General features: G+C 35.2%; 1 protein-coding gene and 2 long non-coding RNA genes across 4 annotated transcripts in view; 1 reads left to right on the top strand and 2 right to left on the bottom strand.

The window, feature by feature from the left end:
- Nucleotides 1–3753: 3753 nt before the first annotated feature.
- The window catches only part of LOC6583599 (Ig-like and fibronectin type-III domain-containing protein 2), a 45489-nt gene continuing 28081 nt past the window's right edge, over nucleotides 3754–21161 (top strand). The window contains exons 1-2 of one of the 2 annotated variants that reach the window (XM_044009408.1): nucleotides 3754–4258; nucleotides 19520–19703. The gene's annotated coding sequence lies outside the window, so the exon portion shown is untranslated. The remainder of the gene's footprint in view (nucleotides 4259–19519; nucleotides 19704–21161) is intronic. The other variant, XM_002009229.4, reaches the window with a different exon arrangement.
- On the bottom strand, nucleotides 5635–9601 carry LOC122757437. Its single transcript, XR_006357466.1, has 2 exons — nucleotides 8614–9601; nucleotides 5635–7824 (listed from the first exon to the last, which is right to left on the bottom strand). It is a non-coding gene; the product is annotated as an uncharacterized LOC122757437 (long non-coding RNA).
- The window catches only part of LOC26527773, a 50594-nt gene continuing 40904 nt past the window's right edge, over nucleotides 11472–21161 (bottom strand). Inside the window, exon 4 of the long non-coding RNA XR_004364258.2 lies at nucleotides 11472–11490. This is a non-coding gene — a long non-coding RNA (uncharacterized LOC26527773). The remainder of the gene's footprint in view (nucleotides 11491–21161) is intronic.

Genomic DNA, 21161 nt, shown 5'->3' with positions numbered 1-21161 from the left:
ATTTTATTGGGAAGGCGCGAGCTTGAAATAATGGCACTTAATACTTTTCTTTTTGTTAGTCGAATAATTTTATAAGCTTAAATTTGTTTCTTCTCAAATAGCCCTCAAATACATATACGCAAATACATACATATGTATATATGTAAGTCTGCACGCATAGCATCAAGCATTCCAGCCTTAAACACGCGCTCATTTGTATGTGTGTTTGTATGTACACATAAATGCGTACTCTAGCATATTCGAAGAATCTCGTTGCGATTGATTTGTCTTTGCATTGTTTTTGAATTTCCAGCCGCTACACTGGCTTTTATTTGCTATATGGCGTCATAACAATAATGTGATTTCGTTTTAACTATTGTTGTTCAAAACGACGCGGTGGTGCTGTAGGCAGAAGCGCAGGCGATTTTTATTTTAGCTATTTGGCTTGGGTGCGAGTTCAAATCCCGTGGAAAACACATTTTTGTAAATTGCAAATTTTTGTTATTTTAGCTTCTTTTATATTTTTTTTATAAAAAATGTTTCTTTCCGTATTATGAATATCTATTAAGCTTATTTATATGTACAAATACATAAATAGATGGCTGACGCATATAAATGGCGCGATTCGGGCACTATAAATGCCGATTGCCACGTCCCTAGTGGCCGTAGACTCCTCAACCGGTAACCTAAATGCAAAATTTGAATTCTTACGCTCAAAAAATGTGTAAATTACAGGGTATTTTTCGATATGTTGCGCCCCTAAAGAGATAAAAATTAATTAGTTTTAGGTAATCGAAAGCGGAGGCTACCAGTAACTCAACTCAGCTTACGTGCAAAATTTCAGCATTTTAGTTTTATAACTTTAGGAGATACAGTTCTATCCGATTTGCAACGCCCCCAATGGGCGGAGATATGTATATCCGCCATAGCTCGTGATCTTGGGTGGTCGACGCGGAACTACATACCAAATTTCAGCTTTCTAGCTCTTCAACATCGGGAAATGCATTTTCCGATTTGCCATGCCCCTAGTGGGCGGATCGGGAACATTTTAACACTTTATAATCGGTGATATACACGAGTATGTGTTCCAAATTTCAAGTCTCTAGCTTCAATAGCGCCAAAATAGATTGCGTACATACGGACAGACGGACGGACGGACAGACGGACGGACAGCAAGACGGACATTGCACAAAACCAATATATTCATTTCACTTTTGTGAATGAGTCTAAAAATTAAAAAGTAAGAATTATTTTTTGAGTTATTAAAAAAAAAAAGATTTTTAATCATTATAAATAATTTATATGATAAAAATAAAAAATAATTATTACAGATCAATTTTTATATAAAAATCAAATCATACCTTGTATTACCAATTTTTATAATAAAAATTAAAAATAAGAGTTATGGCGTAACTTTTATTATAAAAATTGAAAATAAAAATTGAATTGAAATATCTCTTGAACTAAAGGAGCTAGGCACTATTAATTTGACTATGTGTGTATATGTACATACTATTAGTAAAAAATATCCTAAAACTTTGAACTCTAGAAAAAAGAACTAAACTAAGTAGGCCGTTTATCCCACTGTGCAACGGCAAGAGCCTAACAGATAATTAAATATATATGTATATATATATGTGCATATACATATACATATTTACATACGTATTATACATCAAATGAAAGGTATTAATGCGTACATCATATATATACATCATCATATACATATATATGATCTAGCTCCATTAATTCAAGAGATATTTCAATTCAATTTTTATTTTAGATTTTTATAATAAAAGTTACGCCATAACTCTTAATTTAATTTTTATTTTATTATAAAAATTGGAAATAAAAGTTATGAATTGATTTTTATATACAAATTGATCTGTAATAATAATTTTTGATTTTTATCACATAAATTATTTATAATAATTAAAAAAAATTTTTTTTACAAAAAATTGGAAATAAAAGTTTATCTTTTTTTTTTTTTTTTTTTTTTTTTTTCGTGATAAAATAACCTATGTGTGATTTTCCCTCTCTTCTTTGGGCTTCTTTAGAGCCTCAATTTTTTAAAATTCATAGCTCTTATTTGCGGTCCCTGCAAAATACAATTATAAAATTTTTTTTGAGTATAGTCTAAAGAATACTCAAAGCTTTCAAAAGCTTTCGAGCAAAACGCTTTCTCAGTTTTTGTAGAACTAACAGCTAAGGTCTCTTAAAAGATCCACTGACGCGTAAATGAACAACAGATGGCGCGCTGCACAGTGTACAAAGAACTCGTTCGCATGCTAAGAACTTTTGGCTTGTAAATTTGATTGTATCTCAAACGAAACCTGTTTTTTGTATATATACATACATATACATATATTCATGTGAATTGGGTGTACTAGGTAATACCTAAAGTACAACATTTCTATTGATCCACTACAATAAATGGAGACACTAATGTATTTTGTACTTATATCTGTTATTATTGTCAATTGTACATTAATAAAATTTGGAAATTATAGTTCAATAAACTCGAAACAAAACAAAATTTCTAAATTGTTAAAAAGAGACTTGTCTTTTAAGATCAGGACTTTTGAATATTTAGTATCTAATTAAAGCGAGTTTGACGAGTTTTTTTGTTTGTTTGTTTTATTTTTTTTTATTTTTTTATTCTCAGTTTAGATACTGCGCACAAAGCTGTTGCGAAAACCGCGTATGTAGATGTGTGACTACTCAGAATGAAAGAATATACATATACGGGTGTATTCATTTATATGATTGCTGAAGTTACATATTTCTGTTGGTATGGAAATCAAAGAACAAAATAACTATTCTGTATTCTAGGCTGTTTTCCAATGGTCTCCTGTATTTTATTTGCTTGACAAGAATTTCTAGATTACCGCTAACTATTAGAAATTAAATTAGATATAAATTAAGTTAGTCATATATCAAGCTTTAAATTTGATAGAATATCGTAATTCTCTAAAAATATTAATATGATATGATCTTTCAAGAACCTCACTAAATATGTAGTGATAAAAGTACAAAGGAGAAGAATGTTAAAGTCAGGCAACTTTTAATGTTATGGGCTTAACTGATTTACATTAAATTTTACATTTACGCTATTGTAGACTTATTCTATGGACTAATGAAAAATGATATATCCGCGCTTACCTTGTAAGCGTAAGTCAGTATATTTTATAGTGCTGCAGCTGGAAACTCTAGGTTCTTCTATTGGTCTACCAAAAACTATTAGTAGGTGTTAAATAGGAATCGTTTGGAAAGTGAATCCCTACCTACCTAGCTACCAATGAATGAAGTCAATAAATCGCCTTATTATAGTCAATAATTATTATTTAATGTTTATTTTAATGTATTACTGTTCAAGCCTTGCTTTGAATTTCATGTAGTTTGTCAGCTCTGAACATTAGTCAGCGATGCTGAGCTGTATTTCTTTTTTCGTCCACTATAGCCGACTTCAATGTTTGCGATGCTCGGCGGGCCGCGGCGGCCGCCTAATTCACCAGCCATTTGAGCTGAGCGTGCAGGTTGGGCGCTTGTTGTTGCCGGCTTTTTAGTTTTGGCTAGCGAAACAGCTGAGAGACCAGAAGCAGCTGCTTTGTGTTTATATTTGTTATTGAGAACTATGCAGCTCATGCGCATTGAGTTGGACACGAAGCTGAGCTTCGGCTTCGGCTTCGGCTTCGGCTTTGGCGTCGGCTGCCCCCACAGGGCGGCTATAAAATTGTGGCTTGGCGCTTTGGCGACTCAGTTGTCTAACGGAGTTCAAACCAGCTGGGCAGAAAAGTTCTGGCGAGCTTTTTGGCAGCAAAGCTGCAGCCGTTTCACTGAGAAAACTTGTAGTTTAACTGATTATTTTTTAGCGAAATTCGTTCGAGCTAACGCAAAACATAAACAAGTCCGCTGCTTGCTTCCCAATCGCAGTGCGAATGTAAATGAGTATTTCGAGTATTTCGTGCCGTTGTGTTATGCTGAAGTGCAAAAAAGCGCCATAAATAATAATAATAATAATAATCGAAGTAAAAGCAAAGCGTAAAATAATAAAAACCACTTCAATATATCAACAGGCAATTGCCATTGATTAACCATTCTAAAAGTTTGCAAAGCACACAGAAAAATTGCAAAAAGTCAGTGAAGTGTTAAAAAACAACAATAAATATTTGTAAATGCATACATTTAAATGTGCATGATTGTTTATACCTACATACACACACACATACGTACATAGCACTTGCGAAATAAATTGCTACGCTTGAACAAAAGAACTGAGGTATGCTTCTTTTATTTTTTTTTTGTTTAGTTGCTCATGCAAATTAAATTAAGCAATTAAATAAAATATACAATATTATAGAAAGAATAAAATTTTGGTGCTTCGCAAGTTAGATTTTTCGACGTTTATTTTGGCGATTACGAAAATGAAAATTTACCACATCTCATTCTTTCGATAATTGTCATTTAACAGACAAATGAAAATGCTCTTTCGCAGCAGAAAAAAAAAAATAAATAAATAAAAAAAATAAATAAATTGAGTTGTAATATATCTTTAATCTCTTGTGAATTCTTTCTAGAAATATTATCCAAATGTGTATAGTTGCTTACATATTTGTAAGAGTTAGACACACAGTGCCCATACATATAATTGAACAACAACAAAAAAAAAAAAAAAAAAAAACCTCAACAATCACAGTTCAATTTTATGTAGGCCTTCAAACGATATACAATGGGAACGTACTTGTAGCTACAGCTATTGCTGCTACTGTAGCCTGGTCTTAGTTCAAGGAAAAATATTAGAGAAATCTCAAAAAAAAGCAGACAACTGACAGTAGAGTGTGACCACTATTTTGCTTCTTAATTTTTGCTTGTACAAAGTTTTTGTATTCACATTCATTAGCTCAAAAATGTTTTGTGCATGCTAATTGTTGGGGGCACACCGACAATTACATACTCTCGCGAATTTGTTAGGCCAATTTGATCTTGAGCCAAAGTATTGAGTAAATATATGATCATACATATATCTAACATTTTCACTAACTTTTCAGTATTATTTGTAGTTCATTTGTTTTTAAATAAAATAAATAATTTATATAATATAGTATATTATTTGTTTGAATTACTCTATTTTGCATATTCATATATTCCTATATTCCATAAGCAGTATCAGTATATCATTTTTGCGATAGCTCATTATATTTCCTTACTATATTAAATATACATTATATTACATTATGTATCTAGAAGAAAATCTATTCAACAATTGAGTCACACAGTGCGTGTGTATAAATGTGTATATGTGTGTGTATATGGTGTGTGCTGTAAGTATTAACGTGGAATGATTGAAATATCAGTTGATCGCAGGGTTCACGGTATCTCCTAGTCGGATTGTCCCGAAAAAGGAACTATTGTATTTTTCTTGCTTTAAGACTAAGCTGAACAATTTGAAAGAAAAGATTATTTATAAGACATAATGTATATTCATATACATATATAGTATAGTTTAGCAAATAGTTTCTATATATAATATCATTCAATATATCTATATATCTGTCAATATATGTATATGTTTCTATTAGGCCAGACTGTTTTAGCACTGATTGCAGTTACAGCTCCAAGTTGTTGATTATAGCAAAGTGAGGCAAACGTTGATTGGGTCACATGGCACGGAAATGCACTGAATTTGCAGGAAACATAAAGAATGTGACAAATTTACGATGAAGTTAGATACTGTAAAACTCGCCTTATTTAAGTAAAGCTAGAATTCTCTGTGAGAGCTTTGGGATCACTGATTTCGATTTCGATTTGGTTTTTAAAGCGAATTTCAATCGCAATTGAGACAAAGGAAATATATATAAAATCAAAAGAAGTGAATAAGCGAACTTCGCCGAGCTTTCTCAATATATCGTTCACATACTTTACTGACCTTCTTTCAAAATAAAATATTTACATGTCTGATGCTGCCTGCAAAAAATCGTTTGAGTGTCTATTCCTTTGTCATAAATTGAAAAACTTTGTTGTTATTTATGACAAACACATTTTCAGAAATAAGTCTAATTATCTTTTTAAGTTTAAGTTTGTGTATATACAATATATATATAGTACATATACTTAAATACTTGAAGCGTTAAAACAACACTCCAACAATTTCCGTTTCGACGAAATCGATTACTATCGATTTTCTTTGTGTGATATTTATAGAATATCGATAATAATAATCGATTTCGTCGGAACGGAAATGGTTTGAGTGTTGTTTTAATGCTATCATGTGAAAGACATACTCTTCAAGTTAAGTTGGTCTTAATTTAGTTATCGGGCTTTACACCAAAATGTTTTAACAGTCGGATATACAGGGCACTAGACGCATATTTATACAAACATATATGTATGTGTGCGTGTGGATTATGAGACTTGAGTTTTATTTACAAAAATTAAACAAGTGACTTGGGATTGATTGACTGATCACTGTAAACTGTTACAGCTATCTCAAAATTATCCTCTTTTAGAGATGGAGTCGGTTACTGCGAGATATAAAACAGTATATATAAAATTAGGTTTTATAATAGATTTGATATTCTGCAGATATCATACATTCCATAGTGAGACGTTATATTTTAACGATATAGGACTAAGGTATTTATTTCTACATTGAGGCGTAAAATGTTGCATAAGTGTATGTTGCGGTCTATTAACTTGGAGCAGACTCTCTCGCGGGTCATTAAAAACAATCGGTCATTCCGTGGGGTAACAAAAATTAATGGCATGGCCTGAAATGTGGGTTAACAAATCGGCTTTTGGGGCGTCAAAGTGTTTGCCACAAATGACATTTTTTTGCGCGCGCGGATGCTGAGCTCATCTAATGCATTCTTTGCAGTTGCAGTTGCAACTTTTACCCTGGGGAGTCAGTACCATGTTGCAATTATTATTTCCTGCTCGCAGCGAAACATAAAATGAGCAGGAAGTAACACGCGCCAAACTCTACGGCCATGTAAAAAATGAGGTTCGCTAAGGCTCAACCGGGCCCAGCCCAACCCAGAGCCATCATCTGCCCCAAAAAGTGTTTCAGTGTAGCCAGCAGCAGAGTTTCCGCTTTTGTTTGTGCGCGACGCATAATTTGCGGGACAAACATGCAAAAATGCCAGCAGTCAAAGCCCACATGTATACATGTACACTTGTATGCATGCATGCATACATCCTCACATGCATACAAGCACACAAGCACACATGCAGTGCACATTTATGTAGACACATTGGCGCACAGCCCCTATCCCCTTCAGTAAATGTTGAAGTGCAAAGTGGAGCTGCGGCCAGGAGGGAGGCGTATGCGCTTCAAGACGTACAGTTTATCTTGACTTGGGCGTCCGCTGTACCCATTCCAGCGGAAGAGCAGCTACGCCGGGACTCCGGAATGGGATTGGAATAGGGCGTATGAGGATTGCACACTTCACAGCGAACATTTGTGTGTTGTCGGCTAGTGTGAATGTTTTAGGCGTTGCTCTGGCTTGTTTATGATTATAAGTTTATGCTCGAAATGAAATTTTGCTAAAAGCCGTTGCCTTTGCGACTTTTGGCCACGGATATAAGTACGAAAAACAATGCTGTATTCCACACCTTCCACACGACTAGTTGATAGTCGGTTTGCACAGAAAGCACAAAAAGCGAGCACCTGCACATCTAATCTAATAATGTATGTATATATTTTACGCCAGTTACATACTTACACTTGTAGAGCAACATATTTCATTATTCTTAACTGCAAATGGGCTTATATCACAGTATTACAGCAGACACTCTTGCGTTTTATTCAAATCCTTAAAGTTGTCCAACATCGTTTACCGTATTTAACTGTAAAATTTAGAAATACATTAAAATTCAAATTCATTTAAATTCAAATTCAAATCTAAGTTGTACTCCCATTGCATTTTCAAATATCAGTTATTATATTTGGGCGTCACTTGAAAGCCATAAAGCTGAAAAGGACTATGATTTTATCTGATATACGCATTACAACCCTGTAGTAATTAATCTATACGATTCCTATTGTGGGGGAGTGTATGTGATTTTAAATACGAAGAGTTCGGGGTATCTTCTAGTCGGACAATTTCGTGCAATTCATATTTACTCGTATTTATATCCCATCCATAGAGCGGACAGATTTTAATCTATAAAAAGGAATACGTCTTAAAGATTGTTTCAACATGTATTATTATAGAAATATATATTATGTATATATACATACATATATGTTTAATTAAACCCTGAATTTTATTCAAAGTTTCAAAGCATTCTACTTTGTAATCACGTGAATTGAAAAAATTTAACTTTCATTAAATTTCATTTTATTTTATTTTGTCATTTCATAAGCACATTGAAAATATTTCGGGTAGGGCGGATGGGGTTTTTTTAAGGTATTACTAAATGTATAAGAGCACTACAATTCTTGATTAAAAATGAGGTAAAAAATGCACAAATTTTATGCAGTGTTTTGCGTTTGTTGCTACATCTACTCGAATTTATTTCCAATCGATAATTATCGATTTACCCTCTTAAATAAAGTGACAGACAAATATAATTTTCCGTTAAAGATCTTCAACAGTAGCACCCAAGAATAACTACATTCAGACTGTATATTACCTTCCATTAAATGTTTATATTTCAAGCTCCCATTTTTAAACATAAAAACTCATGTGCATTATGACTCAAAGTACAGGAATTCATCTAAGTCGTCGTCCAGAAATCCAGCATTGGCTATGCAGCTGTGGATAATATACGCTCGAGGAGCAGAAATGAAAATGGTACGTTGTGAGAGTAATTTGAAAATTAAAATGAAATAAAAGCTAAGTAAAAACTTACATAGTTTGAGACGTCAAAAGACGACGACCAGTCATCCGCAGTTTCCAATTGAAATGTGCAAAGTATTCTCGCTATCAATTTAATCAATACGAGTTCATTTTAATTTCCTCATTATTTGCTAGCTAAAGTAATTCGAGTCATTCAACTAGTATATTTTGCAGTTCCTTACATATTGTATATATTTTTGAAATAAACAAAAATATATTTGTACACATGATTCCTTTGGTCTGTTTCTTTAAGAAAGTTCCTTAAGTATTTAAAAGCTGCTTAATCTGTTTCTGCAATAAGTTCTCTGATGTAAATTTCTTAGGGATTTTTCGAGGAGGTCGACGTCAACGCGGGACAAACCAAATATGAGGCGAGAAATCAGTATATCACTTGTGACTATGCTTGGCACTATAATACTCTACACATTCATACTCTTCCACAAATCAATGTTGTCTGTCTGACATTAAGATGCTTATTTCAACCATATCTCATTTGGTTCATTGTAAATACAGTGCTTGTCATAATTATAGCCCCCCCTACCAACTTAAACTTTGAACCAATTTTAACAAAATTTTTAAGGTTTTTCAAAAATAAATTTTACAGTATTTTTTGGACAGGGGCATGTTTTGTAGAATTTACAGAAATTTGTGTTCCATTTATAGAAAGCTAAGAAAGAACTGTTAACTTTTTCCGTTTGCCAGCATTTTTGCTTGAATTTTTATACCCTGAAAATATTCTTGATCAGGGTGACGAGCTGAGTCGATTTGGCCCTGTCCGTCTGTCTGTCCGCCCGTCTGTCCGTATGTATGAACGCGTCGATTTCAGAAGATATAAGAGCTAGAGACTTCAATTTTTTTTTAAATATCCGTATTTACAGCGCGGATATCGACTTTATCATTAAAAATCGATAACTCATCCCGATCTTTTTTTTATCGATAAAAACCCTTATCAAAATCAGTTATAAAATTATATCTCCTATCTCCTATCTTTAGAGCTACAGTCTTTAAGATTCTAGGAGATACAAATGTGTTCAAAATTTCAAGTCTCTATAGCGCTGAAATAAACGCCGTTTATACGAATAGACGGACAGACAGCAAGACGGACGTTGCACAAAACCAATATACTCATTTCACTTTCGTGAATGAGTATAAAAATTATAGTTACAGGCTACCCGGGGCAAATTAAAAAAACATCGTTTGTCCAGACTTCCTTTTTCCATTGCTACTGTTTCGCTTTTTATTGGGTAGGTAAAGGTATATTCTGACACATATTTCACTTACATCGAATTTTATACACTCTATGCCCAAAGGGGTCGAACATAATAAATGATTTCGATTTGCTATCAATGCGATGTTATTGATATTATTATTATTGTCGGATATTCCTGCAGATTAGATAATTTTGTGGAGTGCAGCGTATTCCTGCACTGTTGCCCTTCTTCCTCTTGCTAATCAACTGTCTGATTTGTTCACTAGCACGTTCGATTACGGCCATCGCAACCAACTGGCAGCCTCGTCAGGACCACACTCGACATTAGTGTTAACTAACATCTCACTCAATCAATATTACCCAATACTATGCATTAACCGACATATCGATAAGATATTTTATTCGAATAATACTACCATCTCCGACATATGTATGCTGATTCTTTATTATTATGTTTTGTTCATTTTGAATTAACGAAACATATTTATGTTATTTGGTATATTATATATTAAGTTAAACTCTAATTATCAATATGTCAATGTATAATCGTTGAACTGTAGAGTAATGTAAAAAATCATATTCCTGATGATAAATAACAAGTAAACAGCGAAAAGCTTGCCTTACATCCAGAGCTCCAGTAGCCAAATATATGAACCAGAATTTCGCACTGCTTAGCGCTGAATTAGCTTCGCTAAAATAGATAACTTATCACAACAGGAGGGACAGGCAAATTACCTGCTTAAGGCGAATTTAAGCAAACATGATGCCCAGTCGATATTCTATATCACGCTGCACAAGAAACAAAACATTCGACTAAAATTATACCCCAAAGCGAATTGCATAGGCGTCTCGCTCCTATTTCTCACCGCTCCCGCTCAACCAGTCCTGCTTTATCGTGGACTGAACAGGGCCGTAAAGTCCTGGCAACAACGGACAATTTATAGACAAAGTTTAGCATGGCTACAGAGCAGCCTGCTTTGCGAAAACCTTTCTTGAATACACAAATATAATATTCATAAATTTAATACGAACAAACACTTTTCGCATATTTCGTTCGCCTAAGTTTCTCTATGGCTCGGCTGGTTTTGCTCTACTCTGCTATCACGTTTATCGCGGAGGTGACGTCAAGTACGACTCTTAGAAAATGTTTTGGATTTTTGTTTGGTTTCAGTTTGCATTCTGTTTTTCGTTTGTGGTTCTGTTGGCTGAAAGAATAGTAAAATAAATAATTCATAATGCAAATAGGCCAAAAACAGAGGAGCACTGATGTTAAGGCAACCAGGAAATAAGTACGATTTGGCAAACGTGGAACAAGAACAGCAATATCATGAATATGCCAAATACTATGTGCATCGTTTTGTTTGCGAACATTCTTATAAACTGAGAAACTCTGTTCCATTTTAGATCAAAGGATTCAAGTAACTTCTAACCAGCATCGAATCCATCGTGTATAATGGGCGGCTAAAATAAAATATGAAAACATATATTTTAAAATATAATATTTAATCCGACTTAATATTAAAGTTGTGGTATACGAGTATATAGGATGGCACGATTACTCATTGTCCTTTTAAATGGACATACTAGGTATGTGGCAAACTTAATGTTTTATCTGATAACAATCAAATATACTTATATTCCAAATTTCTCTCATAGTAAAAACAGTTTAGTGGTAGCTCCTTGAAAAAGCATATAAAACAAGGAAGAAAGCACTTGTCGAGACTGCTCGACTAGGAGGTACTCTGAACCCTCTAGCTGATATTCTACTCATTCTGCACTTCTTTTATACACACATGCATACACATGCATCCACATGCACGTATAATCACGCCTCAGCTCGTCATCCTGATCAAGAATATATATACTTTATGGGGTCTGCGATGATTCCTTCTACCCGTTACATACTTTTCCCCAAAACATTATACCCTGATTTTCCATTTTCAATGGGTTCAGGGTATAACATGTAAGAATGCTCTAGTCGAGACTGCTCGACTACGAGATCCCTTGAACTCTTCGAGCAATAGCTATTTCAATCATTTTTCGCGTCTTTCTGCTTACACAAGAAACACGATAAGGTTTTTTATCGATAGTAAAAATAACGGGATGAGTTGTCGATTTTTGGTGATAAACTCATTTTTAAGACATTTTAAACAAAAATTGAAGTCTCTAGCTCTGTATCTTCTGAAATCGACGCGTTCATACATGCGGACAAAAGGAAAGACAGATGGACGCCCTGATCAAGAATATGTATACTTTGTGGGGTCTGCCACGCCTCCTTCTTCCTGTTACATACATTTCAACAAAACCATTATAATCTGATTTCCCATTTTAATAAATAAGAAGGTAATATATGTAGCAATAAGTTAATGTTAATCCAATCGAATGTACAAAAATATAGACTATAAATTTAATTGAATAGTAAATAAATCAGAATTCACCAAAATGTCTTTATTAGTTATTGTAAAACAAATTTTTCATTATTTTCTAATTTATAATTGGATTAAAAGGACCAGATTCAATATGCCATACCTTTAAAGCTACATTTTATGTGAGCAATAGTTATGTTTGAAATTTCACCCATTTGAGACACTCAGTTATAGTGCATTAAAAGGGTAAGCTGTTAGTGTGTGGTTCGAAAATAAAATAATCAAGAGTAGTGGTACGAAAGTAGTGGGAAGAGGAATAAGCGTAATCGCTGAGCAACAGACAACATGGCAAAAATGCAAGCAAATCGGATTAAGAGAGCTCAGGGGTAAAGCAACTGGGCAAAGCGTAAAGCCAACCGCTGAACTGTTCTTCTTTCGCTGTAAAACGAGATACACATTGCAAGAAGACGGTGTTTTATAGTTCAACGATGGATTTACGATGTAGCTCGACTTTGAACTACATTTGTCGAGGTTGAATCGACCAAAGCCCCTACTTCTGTCGGTTAACTTTGCAGCGCTATATAGCGGCACTCAAAAATGTCTAGTTTGTTAACAGCTGCTGTGGGACATGGCAGAGGGTGTGGGGGGCTGGCTAGAGCGCTGTTTGCCAGGATGCTGCACTTGCTTGTGCAATAGACCGATGCGGATACGTCGACATAGTGTGAATGCAAAGTTGCAGCTTGGGCGAGAATGGGAGTGGGAGTGGAAGACGAAGGAAGAAAAGGAAGATGAACTACGGAAATCCAACTCCAACATCCCAACTTGCGAGTGCCAGCAAAAGAAAGCGGCCGTTAAACGCCGTAGCTGCAACAAAATTGCAGTGTTCTAAGTCAAGGAAATTACGGATTCAAATTAGCGGCACTCAATCTCCATCTAAGCTCTGCCCACTGTCAGTTAATGCATTTAATGCCAGCCCACTAGACAATTAGGCCCACTTTTATGCATTTTATTCAACTTAGTAGGTGAAATGACCAAGAACGAACTGTTCGCGCAATGCTACATAAGTGGCCAGCCCCATCAATATTTAATCGTTACTTAACTCAAATAGTTTACTTACTGACTGGGCTGCATATTAAAATCCAAACTAGTGCTTTTCAATAGCTGAGTCATCGTCATGATCGTCATCACTTATGCTATCCTCCGAAAATTATTAACCAAGAATCTAGCTATACTTTTTCCATTGTTTTCGCACACAACTTAAAGAAGTGAGTGACATAGATATTCCCGCAATAAGAGGATTTATTCAACAAATAAAGTTCATATTAAAGCCCAGACTGCAACTCAAGCGTTTTTGGGTGGATGTGTGTGCGAGAGTGCGTGTGCTGTTTGTTATCTACCCATAAAAATCCATAGAATGATTAGAATACCAGCTCTTTACAGGGATTAGATGATCTTCACTCTAGTTGAATACATGTACTTTATATATGGTTTAGCATAAGTATTTACAAATTTAAGATTCATAAACAAACATGATTCCCCCACACTTTCAGTTTTTTATGTGGCTTGAGCTTATACTTCAAATTTAATGCACCCTTGGTACATTCATCTTACGCATTCGATTGATCGGTGGCAGTCACACAGAGTTCATATGGAAAATATATAATATGTTATGTATATTTACTGATGTAGATATATAGACTATTTTAAATAAACTTTAAGCATACATATATAGAATGTGTAGATGTAGATATACATATATGCATATCGGGAATTCGACCGGTTTGCTTCAAAGCTATTACACATTTCTTTAAAGTGCACACACAGGTGAGTTTTCACCCTTTGCTGCTCGAACCGAAAAGCTTTGAAAACAAGTTTGAAACAGGCTTGACAGCCACTTGCATGTAGTTTATAAGAAATTCAAGTGAAATAGAATCAATTGAACAAATGTACAGAGCAATCACAGCTTTGTTACAGCGTATACACATTCAATTTGCATGGCGCATCATTTTTCACACCTCACCGAAAATTATCCATGGCTTGCGTATAGCCCGCTGGCGTAACCCGCTTTTGCCGATCGTACCCCTTGCACGTGATGTAGAACTTGAAACAGATACAAGGTCAAGCTCATGCAGCGCCGTAACAAACCAGTTGGCGACTGATCCCAGGCACACAGATATTGCCATTCGAGTGAGTCGAGATATAAATAATACTCAATTCAGCCGTGCACGACGCGTCGCGACGTGTCGGCAGAAACACTTCATAATTCCCATCTGAGCAGCTGAACAGCTGTTTGCCATAGACAGGTCGATGGTTGAGCGAGCCAGCAACGCTTCATGCCTCAGGCCACCAAGCGACTGCGATAGACCCGCCAAATGCTGCATACAGGCGTACCGCAATTATTCGTTTGAATAAAGCGTATTTCGGGTATTTACTAAAATCAAATTGAGCAGCAATCTTCTAGTCGGCTGTGACTGTCAATTACAAGGCGGTGCTACCTTGCTTCTTGAAGAATGCTGCTGCGCATATTTTGATGGCCAAATTTGGAATTTAATATTCTATCTATGTAGAGTGTAGAGTCATATAATGCAGTAGAAAAACCTCTAATAATATCCTGGCGCTAGTGCAATTCTTCTACTAATTTTATGGAGTATACTTAGACTTACTATATGTATATAAGTTATAAAGACATTGTTTAACCTAACATTAATGTAAGTGTTAAGCTTCTAGCTGTTGAGTGATTCGTTATCTAATAGATAATATCTATGTATATCTATCTATCTATATCTATGTACCTAGATAAATGAGACCTCTGTTAATAAGCTGGAAAGTGTTATATGACACATATGAGCGAGTCTACTTAGCAAAGGTTTACTAATTAACTTTCTTCCTCTAGGCTATCCGCATAATACCTTAGTCGGAGTCGCCTCCCCCCAGTGGGTGGCAATATAATCATTAGACCATTGGGGGCATAGGTCAAAATGAAAGGGATCTGCTCTTACTTGAGGAACTGTATGTGTTCTCTCCAGAGTGGACCCTGCTCTATATGAGAGTTATATAAATGGATTGATTTTAAATCAACCGATTGAGTTAATTCCAGTTCCGAGACTATACGGGATCAAGGTACTTTCCATTTTGGTAACTCAAAAGGAGAGGTTAACCCGTCAAGCCGTCAAGCCGAGTTCGCAGCAGTAAAGCCTAATTTAGCAGGTCTTTCTTTATTTTTATTTTGACTCACATCGTGCCTCGAAAAGCTCGCATTTATAAAAGCCAATCTATGCGTGTGAATGTCTGTGTGTGCGTGTGTGTGCGAGCTACACGAATACATACGCAAGCATATGCAAACAAGTGTAACCCACGCTACTTACAAATGCGGCTCTATGTACGTGTGTGCATTTATGTACTTAGGTGTTTGTGTGGACGTGTGGGGATAGCTGACGTGGACAACGTGCGTATTAGTAATTTATATGCTTCGGTCATGTCGTTGGCAGCTTCATGCATTTAGCTCAAAGCTGTTTATCTCCAAATGACAGTTTAGCTTCATTTTGCAACGGCAGCCAGAATGTACATTTCATAATACGCACTCCCCTACACTACATACAACTTTACACCCATACAGCCCCATACAGCCATACACCGATACACTCATACGGCCAGTTGTACATGCCATACATACAGACATATATGTATGTTGTGTACAGTGAAAGCTCGACTAACTGACAACTTCCTTTGGGCGAACATCTCCTTTCAATGGCATGTCTATTCCTTTAGATTCAATATATTTCCTCAGTGCCGCTGTTTTGACAGGCATTTGGCATTATTGTTGTTGTGGTAAATTTTTCATATTTCTACAAAACTGTTTTTGAGGGGGTCGAGTAAGAGTCCTGAAGAATCCATTTATGTCTGCAATAATACCTGAATGCCGTCATCTATCAGACCTTTCACTGTAAATGCCAAGAGAAATGCTTTAATTTATGCGGGAATTATTTAGATTTCTCATCCTTAATGCTGTTAATAGCTTGCAATCAAGCGCATATTTGTCGTTATTGTTGTTCTTGTTGCTCTCAACAAGTGATATGTTAATGCAATTTGCAAACTACTGCGGTCCGTTGACACCCTGTACAGGCAGATAGACGGATGGACAATTACGACTTATTTCCCCACTGAGGACCAACCAAACGATTCTCTTTGCGTTTCCATTCTGTATTCATTCCCATATGCAGTGCTGCTTTCCTTATAAAATATTTAGGTGGTAAATTACACTAATATGTGGCCTGACTGTTTATACATAGCTGAGCAAGAGTGTGGTTTAGCCAACTAGAGTAGTACGCCTGAAAGTTCTGTGGATGGGTATCATCACAATTATATTATGTAGATTGCTCTAATGAATGATCATGAGCGAGAGAGAGAGAGAGAGCGAAAGAGAACGAGAAAGAGATAGAAAAAGAGAAAGTGAAAGAGAAAGAGAAAGAGAAAGAGAAAGAGAAAGAGAAAGAGAAAGAGAGAGGGGAAGGTACTTTTGCTAAGGAGAAATTTCGCATCTGAATTACCATCTTACAATTTAAGACTTTATTCGTATTCATATACATACTTCTTATTCATTTACTTATTAATAGTCCCATTTTATTTGTATTACCATAATCCAAATGTTTATTTGAGAAGGGAAACCGTGAACGAGTCTGAATGACAGACAAACTTTAAACTTATTTTTCTTTTCTCTTTTCCTGATTTCCTTGACCTAGTCAAATATTTTATGAAGACTCTGACAGAGTTGGGTACTCTGACTCTCGCGTATTGCACTACGTTAAGCCTGATTAAAATTAACTACAACGCAAATCTATAAAAATAATATCAATAATAGCATTAATTCAAATGAAAACAGCGACGGCTAAATATATATGTATGTATTCAGTTAAATAAATACCGAATCGTAATTGCAACTTGGTCACACAATTTGTTTACATACATACATATATACATATGCATGAATGTGTATCTGATTTCGCTTTTGCATCAGTCTGAATGCTAACCGTCTTATTTTAATAACATTGCTGTGAATTGAAGAAATAATAACTTATTTTTCGCGAGCAAAACCGGATGATAATTTCTTTGCATGCATTTTTGCAGATACTTCATCAGAAATTCACACAATTTATTACAAAAAATGTATTTTAATCTCACAAATATCTATAATTGTTTCCTTATTGAGCTTTGCGCTTTGTTAAAGAAGGCATCGGCTTAAAAAAAAAAAACAACAAAATAAATATAAATACATAAAATAAAATAGAAAATAGTAGTAATAATAATAAGACTTTGATATTCTGTATGAGACTGATTTTCTAATTAGTTTTGTTAGACGAGCAACTAATGCCTGGAAGTCTAATTGCATCTCTGCTACTAATTATACGTTTGCTTACTAATTTTGTATGTCTGATTGTGTATTCCGCTTGTGTTTATAGAAATAGCAACCGGTTTCGAATACGCCTCTGATCGACCGACGGTGTGACGTAGTACTTATGTACATATATATACTTGTATATATTTATAAAACTCGACTTGTCCCTGAGCTCGTATTTTATTATACTCTGAACCCATTGAAAATGGGAAATTAGGGTATAATGCTTTTGTGAAAAAGTATGTAACGGGTAGAAGGAATCATCGCAGACCCCACAAAGTATATATATTCTTGATCAGCACGACGAGCTGAGTAGATGTAGCCCTGCCCATCTGTATGTCCGTATGAGTGCGTCGATGTCAGAAGTTATGAGCTATAGAGCTGAAATTTGGCATGCATACTCTTGTGTACCATACGCAGTAAAAGTTTATCATATTTTTTCGATAACTCATCCGATAACTTTTTTATCGAGCATAATCGAAAAAATGATTTTGTTTTTTTCAGTCCAATTTGAACACTTTTAGACCTAGAGACTTCGGATTTCCTGTTGATCGATATGAAAATTTTGTAATTTACAGATTTTTGATACCACGCCCCCTTCGCCTCCAATTTGTAAAAAATGTATTTCAAATATTAGAGACTTGTGCTTTGGAATGTACACATTTTAAACATATGATTAAGCTCTTCATTAAGATTGTATGTATACAAAAGAAAATATTCAACAAATAAATTCTCATAATATTGCCCACAGTGTACTGCAGTGCAGCCCAAGCGCAGTCGCTGCTAACTGCGCAGTCAGCAGAGCGCGTAATTAAATGTGCGTGTGGATGCGTGTGTATGCATGTGTGCATAAAAGAAGTGCAGAATGAGTAGAATATAAGCTTGGAGGTTTCAGGGTATCTCCTAGTCGAGCAGTCTCGACTAGAGCCTTCTTAATTGTTTTTCTTTGTGATGAAGCGCTAGCTCGTCATTGAAGCAATATAGGTGTACTCATCCAATTAATTTTAAGTTATCTGTCTCTTACCTTCGTTCCTAAAGAGTATATCGAATAGCGTTTCTGGAAACCAAATGCTACCTGGCGATGCGACAAGCCGCTTAAAATTTGAAATATGTATATTCCTGTAGAACCCTATTAACGATGTGATAAACCACAATAAGAATATTTGTTATTATTTAGTAATTAAAAAATAATTATAATATTTGTGCATGCATTTGGAATTGCTATACCGGAAGTGAATAGCATTCACGATTTACATAGGTTTTCGTTTTTGATTTTGGAGTCTCGGCTGCGCTAAATTCAGAAGTAATAGGGTAAAGGCTAATTGATTTAAATTATGCAATTCAATAAAATGGGACGGAATGCGAGTATGCGATTAGTTTTCAAATACAGATTTATTAAAATATGTGTTACAAACTGGAGAGGCGTAATATAGCCCATAGATTAGATCATGTCTGTCAGTTTGTCCGTCTGTGTGAAAAATTAAATGCATTGTTCATAATTCTATTCTCAATAACTCATGCCATTTTGCCAACTCTTCTCAGTGTTCAGGGCATCTGCTAGTCGGGCGCTCCCCTATACACTCACACATTTCACATATGCATGCAGGCGTACACGTAAAATAAGCATTATGGTATTTAGACAAGTTCTACCAGAGCGTAACAGACGGGCAGTCAACAAAGTTAACAAATAGAAAACCAATTTAACTTCTTGGTTTTTCGTCTATTTTCAAAGTTGGCGTCTGGACTATGTTGTTGTTGCGCGTATGCTTTCACGCCTCGAATTAATCCCATCAGCCCCCGTTGTGGCGAGACTGAGAATTGAATCCTTACAGCGTGCTTGGATTATGCTGTATATTGTATACTTATTATAGAAACCTCACACTATTTGCATAGGACCCAGTCCTATCCCCTGCCGAGTAAGTAATTTATATATATGTATATATAATGTTCCCATTTCTATTTGCAAATCTTTAATTTTGAAAAATTGTTGTTACCTATATGTAGTATGTGATAAGTTCAATTTACCTGCGAAACCTAAAAAGGAATTTAGTTTAATGATTATTAGGAGCTAAGAGATGGTTATTTTACTTCGAGCTGAAAGTTTCTAACCACATGCAAAAATTAAAATTAATTAATTAAGAATAGAAGAGCCCCAGCATGCAATGGAAACCATATTTATTAATCTATTATTTGTCTTCAATCCCATACTTGTTATCTTTGTTATTAATAATCAAGTGCAGACGAAAAACAAGTAAGAAAGCCCTAGTCGAGACTGCTCGACTACGAGATCCCCTGAACCCTTCGAGCAATAGCTATTTCAATAATTTTTCGCGTCTTTCTACTTACACAAGATACATACACACACACGCACACATACACACACACGCATACGCACATAAGCACACACGCCTAAACATGCATGGGCTGCAGTCTGCGCTTTCTTGAGAACTTAATTGTTTAATAACTTTTCTTGTGGAAATACGATCTTCATGAAACTTTCAAATTATGAAAATAACACGGATATACATGTATTTGCCAAAGCACAAGTCTCTAGTATTTGAAATACGCCTTTTACAAATATGTGAGGGAGGGGGTGGATATAGGGGTGGGGGGTCAATTTAAAAAAAAAACGAAATTGTATAAATTGCATGTAAATCTACATTAAAAATTTGGAGACTTTAGCTTTAAAGTTGTAGGGTATAATGGTTTTGTGAAAAGTATGTAACAGGCAGAAGAAATCATCGCAGACCCCATAACGTATATATATTCTTGATCAGGGCGACGAGCTGAGTTGATTTAGTCTGTCTGTCTGTCCATCCGTATGAACGCCTAGATCTCAGAAGTTATAAGAGCTAGAGAGCTGAAATTTCGCATGTAGACTCGTGTATACCATATGCAGTATAAGAGTTGCATATTTTAACAAATCCGATCACTTTTTATTGAGAATAATCGGAAAATTGAGTTTGAATTTTCAGCCTAATTTGAACACTTTTAAACCTAGAGACTTCAGATTTACTGTGTATATACAGTTGATCGATACGAAGATTTTTTAATCTACAGATTTTGGATACCACGCCTCCTTTGTAAAAAACGCATTTCAAGTACTAAAGTCTTGTGCTTTGGAATGTACACACATTTTAGATATATTTTAAATTTTTCATATAGATTTTAGATTTTTCATATAGATAGTCCATCTACAAAAGAAACTATTCAACATTTAAATTCTCTTGTTATGGCCCACACTGCAGCCCAAGCGTAGTCTGCAAACAGCAGAACGGAGGATTATACGTGAAAAAAGTGCAGAATGAGTAGGTTCAGGGTATCTCCTAGTCGAGCAGTCTCGACTAGAGCCTTCTTACTTGTTTTTGTGTTGG

This window comes from Drosophila mojavensis, unplaced genomic scaffold, assembly GCF_018153725.1.
Source record: "Drosophila mojavensis isolate 15081-1352.22 unplaced genomic scaffold, ASM1815372v1 contig_74, whole genome shotgun sequence".
Taxonomy (NCBI): Eukaryota; Metazoa; Arthropoda; class Insecta; order Diptera; family Drosophilidae; genus Drosophila; species Drosophila mojavensis.
This window is presented reverse-complemented; position numbering and strand designations above follow the sequence as displayed.